Genomic DNA, 17,788 nt, shown 5'->3' with positions numbered 1-17,788 from the left:
GCACGAGAAGGGACCTAGATACAGATCTTAAACCTTCCCCCAAATTTAACTCTAAATGGGTCATGTAGCTCAATGTAACATGAAAAACTATAAAGACTGTAGAAGACATTATGAGAGAACAATCTGTGAACTTAGGATTGGAGATGAGCTTTTAGCTACAAGGCTAGAAACAAGACCCAGGAAAGAAACAAAAACTGATTAAGTAGAACTTTACTGTTATTTAAAAGCTGCTATGTGAAAGACACTGTTGAAAAATGCAAAGACAAATCATAGACTAGAAGAAGTATTTGCAAGACACATACCTGGTGAAGGATTTATATTGCTCTGTGTTCTCCAGAAAAATAGAACCAATAGGATATGTGTGTGTATATATGTTTATATATGCTATTAGTATATATAGGATATTTATTTTTATTCTATTATGTATAATATTAAATCTTTTAATAGTGATATATATTAGGAACAATGTAAAATAGAACCAGTTATAAAATAGAATCAATAGGAAGTGTGCATGTATATATATACACATACACATTATAAGGACTTGACTCATAGGATGATAAAGCCTGAGAAGTTGAGAGAAGTCCCAGGATCTTCAGTCAGCAAGTTGGAGACCCACGATTGCTGATGATTTGTTTCCAGTCTGAGTCTGAATGCTGGAAGATCAGGAAAGTCAGTGGTGTAAGTTCCAGTCCAAGTTTGAATCTGAAGGTGGAAGACTGATGTCCTTCCTGGAAGACAGGTTGAGAGTCTTCCTCTCCTGGTGGGATGGCCTTTTGTTTTAGCAAGCTTTCACCTGAAAGGATGCAGCCCACCCACATTAGCATGAGCAATCTGCTTTACTGGATCTCCCAGTTCAAATGGTAACCTCACCCAAAAACAGTCTCACAGATGCATTCAAATATATGTTTGGCCAAATATCTTGGCATCCCATAGCTCAATCAAAGTGACATAAAATTAACTATTACAGACTTGTGTCCAAAACATACAAGGAATTGTTAAAGCTCAACAATAAGAAAATAGATTGTCCATATTAAAAATCTAAATCTCCAATTAAAGATCTGAACAGACATCTCATTAAAGGAGATATACAGATACGCACATATAAAGAGACATGTTATTACCTGTCATTAAAGAATTGCAAATTAAAACAATAATAGATACTAATACACACCTATAAGAATAACTAAAATAATACTTTTCTAAAAAACACCCGCAATACTAATTGCTAGAGAGGATACAGAACAGCAAGAACTCTCATTCATTGCTAGTAGAATTGCAAAATGGGCAGCCACTTTGGAAGACTGGCTGGCAGATTCTTGCAAAACTAAAAATAGTTTTACCGTACAATCCAGCTCTTGTGCTCCTCAGTATTTATCCAACAGATTTGAAACTTAAGTCCACACAAAACCTTCTCATGAATGTTTATAGTAACTTTATTCATAACCCCCAAGACTAGAAGTAACAAACACATCCTTTAAATGGTGAATAGATAACTGTGGTATATCCATATAATGGGATATTATTGAAACCATGAAAAGACCTGCGAAGAGCAGCCTTAAAAGCATACTGCCAAGTGAAGGAAGCCAGTGTGAAAAGTCTACATACTGTAGGATTCCAATTATATGCTGAAATAGGCAAAAGTAAACAGTAAATGATCAATGATGCTGCTCCTGGAACAGAAAAAGGTATTAGAAATCTCAATAAACTATGAATTTCAGTCAGCAATAGTGTCTTGGTATTGGATCATTAATTGTAACAGATTTACTGTAGTAATGTAAGGTATTAACAAGAAGGGAAACTGGCATGGGATATATGGGAATTCTCTACACTACATAATTTTTCCATAAACCTAAATCATTCTAACACAAAATGTGTATTTATTTATTTTTAAGGAGGGTGGCAAAAAAGTAATAGAAAGAAAAGCAATGTCGTGTGTTACTGCACTGGCTACCTCTTACCAGCAAAGTCAGAGAGATAACAAATTAAGTTGCCATATTCACTTAGAAGACGGGTTTCCTCTAGAACGGTGTAAGGGATAACTTGCACCTTTGAATAGTTAATGGGAAAGGAAAATAGGGAGAATTTATCAATTGATAAGGAATATATAACTATTCCGAATCTATATTTACATAATAACACAGCCTCCAGATAGGTAAAGTTAAAACTTAAGAATTATAAGAAAAGGGGCGCCTGGGTGGCTCAGTGGGTTAAGCCGCTGCCTTCGGCTCAGGTCATGATCTCAGGGTCCTGGGATTGAGTCCCACATCGGGCTCTCTGCTCAGAGGGAGCCTGCTTCCTCCTCTCTCTCTCTGCCTGCCTCTCTGCCTACTTGTGATCTCTGTCTGTCAAATAAATAAATAAAATCTTTAAAAAAAAAAGAATTATAAGAAAAAAACTTACAAATCTCCATTATATTTTAATTAAAATATATCTCACTAAAGAACTGATCTCATGTTGAAATAGAATTCTGTATCTCAACCACAAAATAAATCTCTATCCAATAAAAACTTAACAGATATCTGCAGCAGTAATTAAGGAATAAATATTTTATGCTTGCATAGAGGATTTATTAAAATTTTCTTATGTGTTAGGACATAAAACAATTGTTCAGAAATATTGAAAAGTTGATATTATATAGCATACCTTTTCTAACTGCAATACTATGGGCTTAGTTCAAGTTTCCTAGCAGCACAGCTTAAGACCAGAATTGGTTAGAGATAGTTTATTTTTCTTTAGGCCATGAGTACTAGCAAGGGGGTGAGGAAGGAGAGTGGATAGTTAGAGATTAATCCCAAAGAGCAACTCTGGTAAGTGATGTAAGCATGTCTCAAAATTATTCCATCTAAAAGGAGAGGGCCCTGAGGTGTATAGGTACAAACTCTTATTAATCATTAACTAGTGGTTGTTGCTGGTAATTCCCCAGCACTTTCAACCTGCCTGTATGTGGATAGAACAGTCTTCTGTGATTTCAGAATAGCTCTCTGGTTCAAAGGAGCTAATGGCATTCAAAATTTACTTGGAGCACAATGGAATAATAGTGTCTAAGGAAGGGGCACCTGGGTGGCTTTGTTGGTTAAAACCATCTGACTTCGGCTCAGGTTATGATCCTAGGGCCCTGGGATAGAGCTGGCTGAGGGCTCCCTGCTCAGTGGGGAGTCTACTTCTCCCCCTGCCTGCCACTCCCCCCAACTTGTGCTCTCTTTCACACACACTATCTCTCTCTCAAATAAATAAAATCTTTAAAAAACCTTTTTTTGTTGTTGTTGTTTAAAAACAATCTGCAGCCCCAGCATACCCCTAACTGACAATAGCTGAAGTGAATGTCGATCCCAACGAAAAAGGGAAGATGACACAAATTTCAATGATGGAAATAAAAGAAAGGCTGGAAGTCAAATATAAGAGAGACTAAAAAATTCATAGGTAGCCACCCTTAATTCTGTATAATGGAGCAATGAGCATCACACTCACCTTCCCACTGTAAATACCTATCAAACAAAATATATAAAGAAGCTCTTCTCTTGGGCAACAGGCAGCACAGAGCTCTGACTCTCAGGTGAAGGGCTGAATATGAGGGGACAAGGTGAGCTTCACATTTGCCCAGTTCTCTGCCTGGGGACCCTTTCCAAAGTGTGGTATCAGGAAGCAGGGGCCTATCAGACAGCAATGCTAGGTAGGCTTGCAAAAATTCAGATGTTGGAATTTGGGCATAGAGAGGCAGTTGGGATTTGTGTAAACATGGCCCCAGGAGGAGAGAGTTGTGCAGAGAAAGAACCGCAGAAATCTTCAGAAGCGTTAACTGGACTGTTTCACAAGCATTCAGCTGTGCATGCACAAAGCAAAACTCTGGGATGACAGTCAACAAGACAGGCTTCCAAGAGTGACACAGTACTGGGCAAGGAGAAGTGGAGAGACCTCAAGAACAACTCAGCCACTCAAATGAAAGAAACTCCAGAAATACCATGCCTGAGGAGCAGAGCTACTCTGGCTCCATAGTGAGGGTCATTCTAGACTCATCCTTAACATCTAAAATCAAGCTTCTACAGGATAAAGCTCATGTAGTATAATATTCGACCCTCCTTAAATGAAGACAATATAAGCCAAACTCTCAACAGTTTAGTATCCGTAAAGTTGTGCATACAATAAAAATTACTAGACATGTAAAGAATGGGAAAGCATGACCCAAAGTAGCAAAGGAAACAGTCAGTGAAAACAGTTGAAGATGAGACAGATGTTGGAATTAACACAGAAAGATGTTAAAACAGTGAAAAAAGAAGTCTATTCAAAGGCTTAAAAGAAAGGCTGGCCAGAATGAGAACATGGGTGGGCATGCTCAGCAGGAAAACAGAAACTACATAAAAAGAGCCACACACGAATTCTAAAACTAAAATAATACAATATTAAAAAAAAATTTTTTTTTTAAGCCCCTACATGGGCTTAAAAGTAGATTGGGTTTTTAGAGTACAGATCCTGTATCTCTTTGGTTAGGTTTATTCCTAGGTATTAATGGGTTTTGGTGCAATTAAAAATTAGGATCGGTTCCTTAATTTCTCTTTATTCTGTTTCATTGTTAGTGTATAGAAATGCAACTGATTTCTGTGCGATGATTTCGTATCCTGCCATGTTGCTGAATTCCTCTGAGTTCTAGCAATTTGGGGGTTTCCACATAAAATATCATGTCATCTGTGAAGAGTGAGAGTTTGACTTCTTCTTTTCCAATCTGAATGCCTTTTATTTCTTTCTGTTGTCTATTGCTGAGGCTAGGACTTCTAACACTGTGTTGAACAAGAGTGGTGAGAGTGGACATCTCTGTCATGTTCCTGACCTTGTGGGAAAAGCTCTGTTTTCCCCATTGAGAATGATACTCACTTTGAGCTTTTCATATATGGCTTTTATGATATTGAGGTTTGTTTCCTCAATCCCTACACTATGGAGAGTTTTAATCAAGAAAGGAGGCTGTATTTTATCAAATGCTTTTTCTGCATCAATTGAGAGGATCATATGATTGTTGTCCTTTCTTTTGTTAATGTAGTATATCACATTGATTGATTGATTTGCAGATAATGAACCACCCTTGTAGCCCAGGAATAAATCCTACCAGGTCATGGTAAATAATCCTTTTAATGTACTATTGGATCCTATTAACTAGTATCTTGGTGAGAGTTCTTGCATCCATGTTCATCAGGGATATTGGTCTGTAATACTTTTTGGTGGGGTCTTTGTCTGGTTTGAGGATCAAGAGAATGCAGTATGGAGTTCCCTCAAGAAGCTAAAAATAGAGCTATCTTATGACCCAGGAGTTACACTACTGGGTATTTACCCCAAAGATAAAAATGTAGTGATCTGAAAGGGCACCTGCATCCCAATATTTATAGCAGGAATATGCACTGTAGCCAGACTATGGAAAGAGCCAATATGTCCATCAACAGATGAATGGATGAAGAAGATGGTGTGTGTGTATACACACACACACACACACACACACACACACAATGTAATATTATTCAGCCATCAGAAAAGATAAAATCTTACCATTTACATCAACATACATGGAACTAGAGGGTATTATGCCGAGTGAAATAAGTCAATCAGGGAAAGAAGATTATACAGTTTCACTCATCTGAGGTATATAAGAAACCTCTCAGAGGATCATAGCGGAAAGGAGGGAAAACAGAATGGGAAGAAATCAGAGAGTGAGATAAATCATGAGAGACTCTTAACTAGGGTAAAGAAACTGAGAGTTACTAGAGGGGAGGTGGGTGGGGGCATGGGTAACTGGGTGACAGGCATTAAGGAGGGCACGTGATATGATGAGCACTGGGTGTTATATGCAACTGATGAATTACTGAACTCTACCTCTGGAACTAATGATGTTCTATATGTTACCTAACTGAGCTTAAATAAAAATAAATAGATGAGGAACTGCAGAAGAATATTAGTGAATCTGAAAATAGGTCAATAGAAACTATCCAAATTTAGATACATAGAGAAAAAAAAAGTGAAAATAACAAATATGGTCTTAGTGTCCCATGGTACAGGAAGTAAATATATGTATCAAGGAAAGGAGAGAGAGATTGGGGCAGGAAAAAAAAAGAAGAAATAATGACTAAAAATTTTCCAAATTTGGTGATAATCATAACCTGCATTTTTTTAAGTTTTTTAAAAAATATTTTATTTATTTATTTGACAGAGAGATCACAAGTAGGCAGAGAGGCAGGCAGAGAGAGAAGAAGATAAGCAGGCCCGCTGCAGAGCATAGAGCCCAATGCAGGGCGCGATCCCAGGACCCTGGGATCATGACCTGAGCTGAAGGCAGAGGTTTTAACCCACTGAGCCACCCAGGTGCCCCATAACCTGCATTTTTAAAAGATTTTAAAAACTCAGAGACTTCTGGGTGGCTTAGTCAGTTAAGCATCTGCCATTGGCTCAGGTCATGATTCCAAGGTTTTGGAATCAAGCCCTGCATGGGGCTCCCTGCTCAGTGCTTCTCTCTCTGCCACTCCACCCGCTCTCCCTCTCGCAAATAAATAAATAAAATTGTAAAACGAACTAACAACAACAAAACAAAAACTTTTAAAAAAAGGTTAGAAACTGCCAGCAGAATGAACACAAAGACAACCACACCTAGGCACATCATGATCAAATGGCTAAAAATAAATAGAAAAATCTTAAAGGCAGCCAGAGAAAAGCATTTAGGGATAAATGCTCTTTAAAAACCTACTAGTATCTTATTAGAAACAATGTAGCCGGAAGGTGACAGAAGGACATTTTAAAGTGCTAAAATGGGGAAAAAACCCAAAGTGCTTTACCTTTCAGCTTTCTCCCTCTCTTAAAAAACACAGCTCCAGCATTTTCACTGGTGGTTTTCTCTATGATATCTTCAAACATTCAAAATATTTTTCCAACTTTTCTAGTTCTTCTTTCAAATTACCAAGTGTACCCCACCCCTGTCAAGCCCATCCCCATCCCTGAATAAAATAAACCTTCTTTCACACACACGTGCTCAAATAGCAAATCCAAAAACTGAAGACTTAAGGTCAATTTAGACTCTGAATTTAGTAAAACTTGAGTATTATTATAATTGTGATAATAAGGAAAAATGAAATAATGTCCCAGGTATCCATCTATCCAGGAGCAACTGACAAGCATGAGCAAGTAACAGCCTAAGTAGAAAGTACTTCCTGGTGATGACTAATAAATATATGGGAAGCACCCTCAACTCTTAGGAAGGTATATAAAGTAGTCCCTGGAAGTACCTTTTGTCCCTAAAATACTAAGAGTCCTAAAAGCCAGGTGAAATGCTGAAGGACCATAAGTGGAAAATAAGAGACCCATGAAGTTCTACCAGATGTACATTGCTTCCAGTTCCAAAACCTCCCTTCCAGCCTGTACTAGCTGGGTGTAGTCACGTGACTGAACTCTAGCCACATGACCGTGAACCAAAATGATATGTAAAGAGTTTGAAACCTGCCCTTAAACAAAAGAATAGGACCTTTCTTTGATGAAGGCAGTAAAGTGGAGTAGCTGTTTTAAAGGACACAGTGGAAGCTAGAGGTTGAGATTGGCAGAGGAAAACATCAGGAGTACAGTCCCTGACAACCATCACAGCTACAGAGACTATTCTAGGAAAGGGAAATTCACTCTATCCTATGTAAGCCATTGGTATCTTGGGGGCTTTGTTCCAGAAGCTAAGCTGGTTAGCTAACTCATATACCATCCAAATCGCCCACACTTCTCTACTATGACCACACATGCACTGGTGAAAGAAATAGATAAGGGTGAGTATAAAACAAAAACAGAGATAAGGAACAAGACACCATTACAAAGTATCTTTTAGAGTCAGTACCCATTAGACTTTTTTTTTTTTTTTTAGAAAAGGTGGGAGCGGGGCAAAGGAAGAGAGAGAATCTTAAGCAACCTCCATGCCCAGTTAGAGTCTGGTGTGAGACTCCTCACAGCCCTCAAATCATGACCTGAGCTGAAATCAAGAGTTGGACGCTCAACCAACTGAACCACCCAGGCTCCCCTAGACCTATTTCTTACTGAATGTCACTTCACACTAACGCTGTCAGCGTCTTAACCCTGTGGCCTGCCTCTGTTCAGTGCTTATTTTCATTGTTAGTATAATTACTTCCGGTTTAATGGCTAAGAACACTGGAAACCTTTTAAGTGTTTTTTCTTTCTTTCTTTTTTTTTTGTACTTTTTTTTCAGTCTATGGTAAAATGAAGGGACTAGAATTTCTTTTTTCCCAAGAAACTGGGTATTATGACTTTGTTTTGGATCAGTATAATGGTATTTTTTTTCCTCTTTTTTACCCTTCTATTTTTTACTATTAATCAGAAAAATCATTGCAGTGATTTTTTTCCCCATTGGCGGGGGTCGGGGGGGAGACAAGGAATCCTTTCTGCATCACATTATCTGTAATTTTCTGTGTGATCCTGAGTCTGAATAAGGGTTTCTGCAACCACAGTATGTAAAGCCTCTAGTCTGTCATTGGCTCTTGTCTCTCATTTTTCACTTTATCCAGATTGCCCAAAAGATAATGATATTTTTTTGTTTTTTTGTTTTCTGTGGCCCCGGGTTATTTCTGTTAGTTGGCTGATGAGTGGAGGATATAAAAAATACTCTCCAATTAAAATCTGGCTGAAGTCCCCAATAGGCAAAAGAATCAAAAGGTCAGCCTCAATGTGAAGAGCATATTGTCACGAACGATGCTTTCTTTCTAGTCTCATGCACTCTCCTCCAGTGTTAGTCACCCAGAAATTGTCCAAATCTCAGGAGAATTGAAATACTTGTAAAATTCATCTCACTTGAGGTAACATGTCCACCAAATGTATGAAGTTTTCCAGCCTAGAACATTCCTACAAAATGATCCTTCCCTGTAAACTATTTTTAAGCCAAGAACTATATTATTCTTGTAAAAATTTTTAAAAGAAACTCTCAGAAAATTGCAAAAATACTCATGCTTAAAAGCTACTGCTTTTAATGTCCATGAGTCCTTTTTTAATCTTTGCTGAAGGACATCTAAACATCCTCAATTAAAATACTGTTCCGTTACTCAAATGGCTTTATAATTGTAGAGAAACCACTTACAAATGTACATGTATTTGCTTTTCCAGGGAAGAACATGAGCGTTTGAGAATATAAAATGCTAAGGTAAGGGACTTGTGGTGAAGGGAAGCTGCACTCGGGCTTCGTGTCTTACTAATAATTCTCATTTCATTCCCAGCCAGCACCACTGGATCTCGGATTAAAGAATCGAGGCCTTGTTCTGTCATAAGTACAGGCTTCAATGTTTAAGGATGCTCTCTTCTATTTTTCACATTATCTTTTGCTTCTTTTCATTCAATGATGCTACAGTTTATTGGAGTTTAGTATAAAGTCCCAACAGTGTTTCATCTTTTCCTGATGAAAGACTAGTTGTGAGAAAAATCACCTCCTCAGGTTGGAGCTGCGCTGTGAGTGCCTTTAGAACATTCATGTTTTCATTGCTAAAATGGAGACAAATGTTGTGGCAAAAAATACCCTTTTTCCTTCACTTGCTGGCAGAAAATTACAAAGGCAGCTTTGAATGGAGACAAAGCTTAGAAAAGGAAAAAGAACATTAATTCTTAGTCAAAAGTAACACTTCACAAGAAATAAACACACCCCCTTAAGGTTTAATTAATCATTTTTGTGGACTTTAATTATCATCTCTGTCCTAATGGAGAATGGGAGAGCACATGTGTTTATAGTCCTATACATTTTCTTTTATTGTCCACAAAATATTGAAAACACAACCAAGACCAGAAGGGCCCTCTTGTGAATTAGGAAGGACACATTTGCCACAGAGCTGTCCATGGAAAGAACATTAGAGTCTCTGAAATAACCCTAATGTCTTTAAAATCAATCAAGTAATCAGTGGGAATTTACTACGTGCCTTGAGCCACGCTCATCTCTGTAGAGGAAAACACATAATCCTTTGTTCATGAAGGAAACGAGGAGGAAATATGGCACACATTAAAAATAAGAGAATAATGACAAGTCAAAGAGTCAAAGAATTGTGTACCCAGAGAGCATTGTTTTGACCCAACTTACTTTTCTTGAATTAGACTTTGGAGTGTTACCATCAGTCTGCTTTGAAGGTTTTCTAAGAACTTGAAAGACGTTCACTACAGTATTAGTTGTAAAGTGGTTGAAAACATCATTTGTCTTAAACAAATAAGCTGCCAATTATTGAAATAACAAACAAGGAGATGTTGTAAGATTCAGATGAAAATGCCACAGGGGTGAGAGCAAAGCAAGGATACTCAGAAGAGTATCTTCTTGGAGGAGGGGGGACTTGAGCTGTCCCTTGAGAAATTAGGGAAGTTGTGAATATCAAAATGGCACCTGAAAAGTCAGGACTGGAAATGTGGTCATTCATGCATTAATTCCACAAAGATGTATTAACACAGGTGTCCCATACACCAAGCACTGAAATGATCACTACAAAAAACAAACAAACAAACAAACAACAAAAAAGACCCAAAACAGGCAGAGTTTCTATTCTCAGGGAGCTTACATTCTAGTAGAGAAAGAGCAAGATAAGACCATGAAATCGATAATTGGCCAAATAAATTGTTTATTTCTGCTTCTCCTGCATTTCCTGATGATAACATCAGGTAGAGCCAGGTACATTTATAGCTCAGAAAAGCTATAATAATTAGGGCAGGAAGAGAAAAAAATAAACAGTAAAATTTGTTATTTTCTTTTTCATTCCTTGCATGTCAGGAAAATCAGAAGAAAGGCCGTGAGGGCAGGAGAGGATATAGGAGCTCATGACACATATAACCGCACACACACACACACACACACACACACGCACAGAGTCAGAGAGAAGGAAAACAAAACAATATAGATGAGGTGTATCTCTGCTGAAAAGACAAGTTGAGATCATAAGGTTGTACCTTGGACGAGGTCAGTCAGGGAATCAGTGGGTCGGGTGGAGGTGGGGGAGTCAAGTAGACAGGAAACTGTTAAGAAAAAGAGAATGCCAGTAACTAGCAGTGGTCAGAAACAGGGACCACATGGAAGGTGATCTGGTTGTCCATACACTTTTGGCCTTTGGGCTGGGAACACCTGTTGGTTCTGCAGGGGAGGTGGCTATTCTTGTCATGGTGACCAAAGGGCATTCCATGGGCTGCTTCTAGTGTGTGTCCTGCCATGATCATTCAACTGAAGGATGTCTGCCTCTCGTTTGAGAATTTACAGAGCCTCTGTGAACTGCTCAGTATGCTTTTAATTTCCTACCACATTCAAAAGGTGTGAGCTCTGTAACCCTGGGAGAGGTGTGGTGATACAGAAGGGAAGATCCTATCTCTGCTTCTTGGGTTAGCTGAATAGTAGAAAAACCCATCCTTGTCACATACATGTGCATCTGCACCCACATGTGTGAACAGACGTGTATGCATGTACATAGGACTATAAAAAGGGCTGGTCAATTCAGATAAAGTTTAACCATGAGAATTTTAAAAATTTAATCCATAAATCCTGGAAATGTAGACAGGATAGAGAATGCCGATCCCAGTGTTTCCCAGACTTACCTGGGAAACTTACTCTTCTGGGGCAGTTGTTAAAAATGCCATTTCCAAGGTACCTGTCCTGCAGATGCTGAGGATTTGTCCCAGACCTGACAATCTGGGTTTTTTAGCAAGTCCTCTATGATTCTTGTATTAGGAAGGCTTGGGAAACACTGCTTCCTCCAGTGCGGCCATGATGTTGCCCATCCCTCCTCAACCCTGTCTAACATCAGCCATCAGCAGAACTGTACCAGTTAACCTTGGAGGTCCTTCCCACAGAGCCTGCAATACAGCTCCAGGTTTCTGTGCAACAGTGTTTCAGGAAGTCACTACCAATCTCTCAGAGTCACCGTATGAGAGAGGACAGAACCAATTCATCATCCCAGTGTAATGCATGGGTGATAGACACTTGATGTGAAATCTCATAAGCCATGCCTTGTGCTATGGGAAAAGACACTCTCTTGCTGTGGTGACTCTAGTTGTCAAGGTCTGGCGGCCCTCTGAAGCCTACTTTTGGACACCGATTCCCTGATGCAAATGTTGGTACTAATCAAGCCTAAGCTATGATGTAATTGAGGCTACAGAGAGTTTCGCATTATGCTTGACTACAGGCAGTAATAGGGAGCATGTTGATAAAAGGGGGTAGGGGGCTCCACCAAACTGCTGTGTGTAAACCACATTGTCTGGGAAAGGGGCTAATTAACTAGCTTGGGAGTCCTCTGATTCAAGTGGATAATTAGCTAGTACCCTTCTGCATTTAAGCTGCTGTGGTTTTTACTTCTCTTTCCAGTGTGTTTCCATACAAGAAGGCGCTGCTTTTCCAGCTAGTTAACAAACTGATACGGCTCAGCTTGAAGTCAAACAGTCCTACCTTGCAGTCCCTCCCATTCAACTGCTTTGCATCTGTGAGTCCTGGGCACATGTCTTAACCTTTCTCATCTCTGCTTCCTTTCTGCAAAGTGGGGATAAAGATACTACCCAACTCATTGGCCATTTGTTAGGAGAGAACCAGATAATGAATATAGAGCACCTCGCCTTGTGCCTGGCAGGTCATATTGTCTCTGTGGAAATTTCTATCATTATTCCCAGTCAGAAAATTCGTCCTTGCTGTCAAAAGCTGCCCAATGATCCAGTGATTATATGTGCATGCGTGTGTGTGTGTGTGTGTGTGTGTGTGTGTGTGTGTCTGTGTGTGTATGTGTCCCTCCCCAGGCTTCTGTGTGCTTTTGTTCCTAATACCAGCTTTGTTACTTTTTTTGAGGGACTCCCTGGGACATCTGGAGTCTCTTCTTTGGCATTTTCAGAGATCTGGACGTGCTTGGGGTTTTCTATCTGCCTAAACCATCCTTAATCAGTGGTCCAGCCCCCGTGCCCCCATAGGAGAAAAACTTGGAGGTTTAAGGCATATCATACTCTCAAGTGACCCCTTACAGGATGAACTTGAAGCAACCAGGAGACTTTGCCTAGAGTCACGCTCCTGCTGGGCTCTTTCCCCTCCCTACTCTGCTTCCTGCATTCCCTTACAAGTTTCTCTCGTATATCTTTCATAAATCACCTGCACACAAATCCTCAACTCAGGGTCTGCCTCTGGGGAATCCAACCTAAGACATTACATAAAGTGTTTTTAGGAACAAACTGTCCCTGCAAAGTAGGAAATCTTTATTAATTTAGTATGCCCCTCCACAACTTATAAAGACTAAGGCTATGGGGGTAAGTTATAGGTTGTGTGTGTTCTATCAGACACCCGATAGGAGCCAGAGATGCAGTAGTAGAATAAGAATACGGGAATAGCTCTTTTTGTGGTTAATAAATGACTGCGTGCAACACAGGCAGAAGAAAATGGGAAGATGATAGGGGCCTTTTTGAAGTAGAAAAATAAATCTCTATCAAGTGCACCTTCAATTTGCTGATACAAAGCACACTTGAGAGCACTGTTTTCTTGGTAAATGGGGATTAAAAAAAACTTGGCCTTTACCCAGGTAATGAAAAGAAATGCATATTTTTCTTAGGTGTGCCTAAAGAATTTTTTAAAACCCTTTGAAAAGCTGAGCTATATAAACATGAGAGGAAAGGCCAAAGAAATTTCGGCTTTGTAATTGTGAAGACTGCATGCAAAGGAGAACAAGGATATTTGCAAGCTGTCAGAAAAGACCTGGGTGTGTGTGGGTGTGATTGTAAATCTGAATGTTTACAGGGGATTATGGCCATGTTAAAGACTTTATTTTTGATAGCAAAAGAGAAACAGGGAATTTCTTCAGTGTGAAGACATTTCACAAAAGACCACAGAAGATTTCAGAGGGAAAAGTCATGAACTACATCAGAATCATCCTTATTCCCACTACATGTGTTGATACATAGAAAGGTATATATACAATTGTTTAAATGAAGTTTCCAAATGTAACCACTCTCTTAGGCATAGCTGAAATTACTCATGTTAACCCTTGCATTAGAAAATAAATTCTTCTGGATTAAAATACTTCTTTATATGTCCTAAAGACTTGGACACTGTCCAAATTTTAGCTAGCCTGTAAATTATTCTATGGGAATAAAACTTTCTGGATGGCCATTTCTGCTCCTAAAACCATGTCAAGTTTGATTTGATTCTAGCCACCTTGTGAAATGAAGAAATCTTGACTATACAGCGGGCATCCTATGACCTTGACCTTCTTCTGTAGATTTTGTCCCATACAAGTGTTCTTGGGGTTAGACAGACTAAAGAGCAGATAAACTTGTTTTCTTATATAATTTTGTTTCCTAATGTTGAAACTTGGAAGAGGGGGAAAAAACATGGAGGAGAAAAAAACAAATATCCACAAAACTTGTGGGTACAGATCTCTATTGGAGTTGCCAAACAAAACAAAACAGAACAACCCTAGAGAATTAGATTCTGGGTTTACACCTTGGGTTCTGTAGTTCAGAGGTCAGGAATAAGCAGTGGGGTCCTTATTCCTTGTAGAGTAAAAGTCCTTTTCCAGTCAGATCTGATTACTTTTATTTCATAGCAGGAAGATTCTCTGGAATAGCTAATGGAACAGTAACAGAAATTGAACAGACTCCATTATCCTTTTTATAATATCTCTGTCTTATTCTCTTTAATCTTTTTTTTTTTTTTAAGTGAGGGAATGAGAAACTCTTTAGAGTAAAAATAAATGCTTTTGCTTTATTGAACAGACAAAGAAACTGTGATCCAGAAAAGTGAAGTTGTTTATCTGAGTTACAACTCAAGACTCCTGGTTCTCGGACCTATCTCTTCCTCCCAACCAACACAACTACTTTCCAGGACTTTGATATCATGTCTCTCCCCACCCCGACCCGCCCCCGGTCAATATGTCACCAGTGGTTTTGATGCATATTTGATTTGTTTCCAGTTTGGGGCTATGAATACATCTGTGTAAGCCTTTATATGACATATGCTTTCATTTATCTTCTAACTACTTAGGGGTGGAATGATACATGTTTAACTTTTTAAGAAATGTTCATATATTCCCTTCCCAACTGGCTGCACATTTACGTTCCCAAGAGCACTGCATGAGAGCTCCCAACTTCTCCCATTTCTCACCAACACTTGGTCTGGTGTTTTAGGCATCTTAATAGGTGTGTCATAGTATCTCGTTGTGGTTTAAATTTGCATTTCTCTTATAACTAATGATGCTAAACACTTTTTTTGTGTGCTTATCTGCCATGTATATATCTTCTCTGTAGTATCTGTTCAGATTTTTTGGTCAATTTTTACAAAACCAGACAACTTGTTCTCTTATTATTGAGTTTTGAGAATTCTTTATATAATCTAGATATGAATCCCTTATCAAATATATGATTTGAAAGATTTTTCTTCCAATCTCTTATTTTTATTTTCCTGAGAGTATCTATCAAAAAGCTCAAATTTGTACATTTCCTAAAGTTTTATTTATCAGTATGATGGGTCACACTTTTGGTGTCACAGCTAAGCAATCTTCGACCAACTGAAGGTCACGAGTATTTCCTCCTTGCTTTCTTCTATAAGAGGTCTTTTTTTATCATTTAGTTTTACATTTAGCCTATGATTGATTCTGAGTTTTTTATATAAAACAAAATATTCAAATTTTATTCATAACATACGGATATGCAGTTTTCCCATCACCACTTGTTGAAAAGATATCCTTTCTCCATTGAATTACCTTTGTACCTTTGATGAGAAGTATTTTTCGTGGGAGGCCACGATAAGGCTTGAGACGAGGACCAAACCAGGCCCTGACTTGTGCCTCCTTTCAAGGCAGAATAGCCGAACAAAAGGCTTAGGTCGAGTAGCATTAAGAAAGGGTCTGTGCTACATGTTGTGCGCTCGCCTAAGTGACTTCCCACACGTTTGCTAGTCAGATAGAGACGATTTGGCGGGGGTCAGAAATTCTTGGCTGGTTCTTGCTGTCCTTGCACGGGCTATAGACTACACCACTGTAAGACTGTGCTGTGCTTACACAAACTATGTCTTGAGCGGCCTTGAAGTCAGTACATCTGGCTCTAGAAGGTCTGCTATTGGTGCTTGGGAAATAGATAATGGGAAAGCTTGAAGGGTTTTCTGTGCATGTTACAAACTCTTTAGTAATTAGCTAGAAATAGATACTTTCTTATGATTGTTTCTCTTAGCTATATAATGCCTCACAGCTTTGAATAAAATTGGCACTATTGGACATCCTCCTTGGTGCTCCTCCTGCCCCCATCTCGTTGTCTCTTAATTTCTTTTCACCATCCTCTTACCCTCTCAACCCTGGTCAGTTTGTCACTCCAGCCGCGACACTCAGTCAGACAGACTCTGGATTTTGGCTCAGGTCAGGATCTCAGAGTTCTGGGATCGAGCCCTGCTTCTGGCTCTGTGCTGGGTGTGGAGCCTACTTGGGATTCTCGCCCTCTCTCTGACCTCCCCCAACCCTGTGTACTCTCTCTATATATAAATAAAAAAGCACACAGTTATCCATGTATGTGTGGGTCTATTTCTGGATTCTATGCTGTTACATTGATATATTTGTCTTTCTCTGTGCCACCCAGTCTTGTTTAATGAAGTTTTTTTGTTGTTGTTGTTTTTTAAGATCTACTTATATGAGATAGAGACCACATGTGAGAGGGTAAGGGTAGACAGAGAGGTAAAGGGAGAGAGAATCTGAAGCAGACTCCCTGCTGAGCATGGAGCCTGACATGGGGCTCAGTCTCATGACCCTGAGATCATGACCTGAGTCGAAACCAAGAAGAGTCAGTCTCTCAACTGACCAAGCCACCTAGGCTTCACTTGATTAATGAAGTTTTATGATGAATCTGAAAATAAGTGGTGTTATTCTCCAACTTTGTTCTTTTTTTTTTTTTTTAGAATTGTTTTGACAATTGTAGTAGGTCTCTTATATATCCATAAGAATTTTAAAAGCAGCTTGCCAATCTAGGAAAAAAAAAAAGAAAGCCTGAAAATATTTGGGCCTTACTTTTTTGTCCAGTCTGACACTTACTGCCACAATATAATTAGAATATTAAGAGCATCTCCATTAAATGTGATTACTGATATAGCTAGGTATAATTCTGTCATCATGTTATTTGTTTTGAATTTATACCTTTCATTCTTTGTTCTCTTTTTTCTCTTTTCTCTTTCACCCTCCCTTTTTTTTCTGCTCAACTGAGTATTTTTTTATGATTCCATTTTATTTACTTTTTTTATTTATTAGCCCCACCTCTTCATTTTGTTAATTTAGTGGTTGCTTTGAGGTTTGGAGTGTGCATTGTTAACTTACCATGGTCTACCTTTAAGGGATATTGTGCAGCTTCATACATATTTTAAGAAGGCTACAATACTATACTTCAAACTCCCCCTACTTAGCCTTGGTAGTATTGGTGAGTTTTAGTATCTTTTTTCTGTTATAAACCCAGTTCTACATTACTATTTTTTGTCTCAAAAGTCAGTTAACTATTGAAGTTATTTAAATCACAAATAAATAATCTTATATACTCACTCATGTTGCTCCTACTTTGGCACTCTTCAGTCCTTTGTGTAGGTCCATATTTCCATTGTGTTGTCATTTTCCTTCTGCCTAGAGAATTTCTTTTCATGTAATTTTGCTGCTGATGAAATCTCTCAGCTTTTTATGTCTGAAAAAACTTTTCTGCCTTTATGTTAGTTTGAAAGATATTTTTCTGAAGCATAAAGTTTTAGCTTAACACTTTTTTTCTTTGACATGTTGGTCACTATATTTTTGCATTGTTTCTTACTTTAAAAAAAATCTGCTATATT

The 17,788-nt window shown here is 38.6% G+C and overlaps 1 long non-coding RNA gene across 3 annotated transcripts in view; it reads right to left on the bottom strand.

The window, feature by feature from the left end:
* Nucleotides 1-17,788, bottom strand: part of LOC309860701 — an 83,954-nt gene that overhangs the window by 15,578 nt on the left and 50,588 nt on the right. Inside the window, exon 5 of one of the 3 annotated variants that reach the window (XR_014309537.1) lies at nt 550-796. The exons of 1 other annotated variant lie outside the window; for it this stretch is intronic. This is a non-coding gene — a long non-coding RNA (uncharacterized lncRNA). Of the gene's footprint in view, nt 1-549; nt 797-10,939; nt 10,996-17,788 lie in introns of those variants that run through there. One more of the 3 variants, XR_014309538.1, reaches the window with a different exon arrangement.

Source organism: Mustela nivalis (genome assembly GCF_964662115.1).
Source record: "Mustela nivalis genome assembly, chromosome: 3".
Taxonomy (NCBI): domain Eukaryota; kingdom Metazoa; phylum Chordata; class Mammalia; order Carnivora; family Mustelidae; genus Mustela; species Mustela nivalis.
The sequence above is the reverse complement of the archived record's forward strand: the minus strand, read 5'-3'. Positions and strand labels throughout refer to the sequence as shown.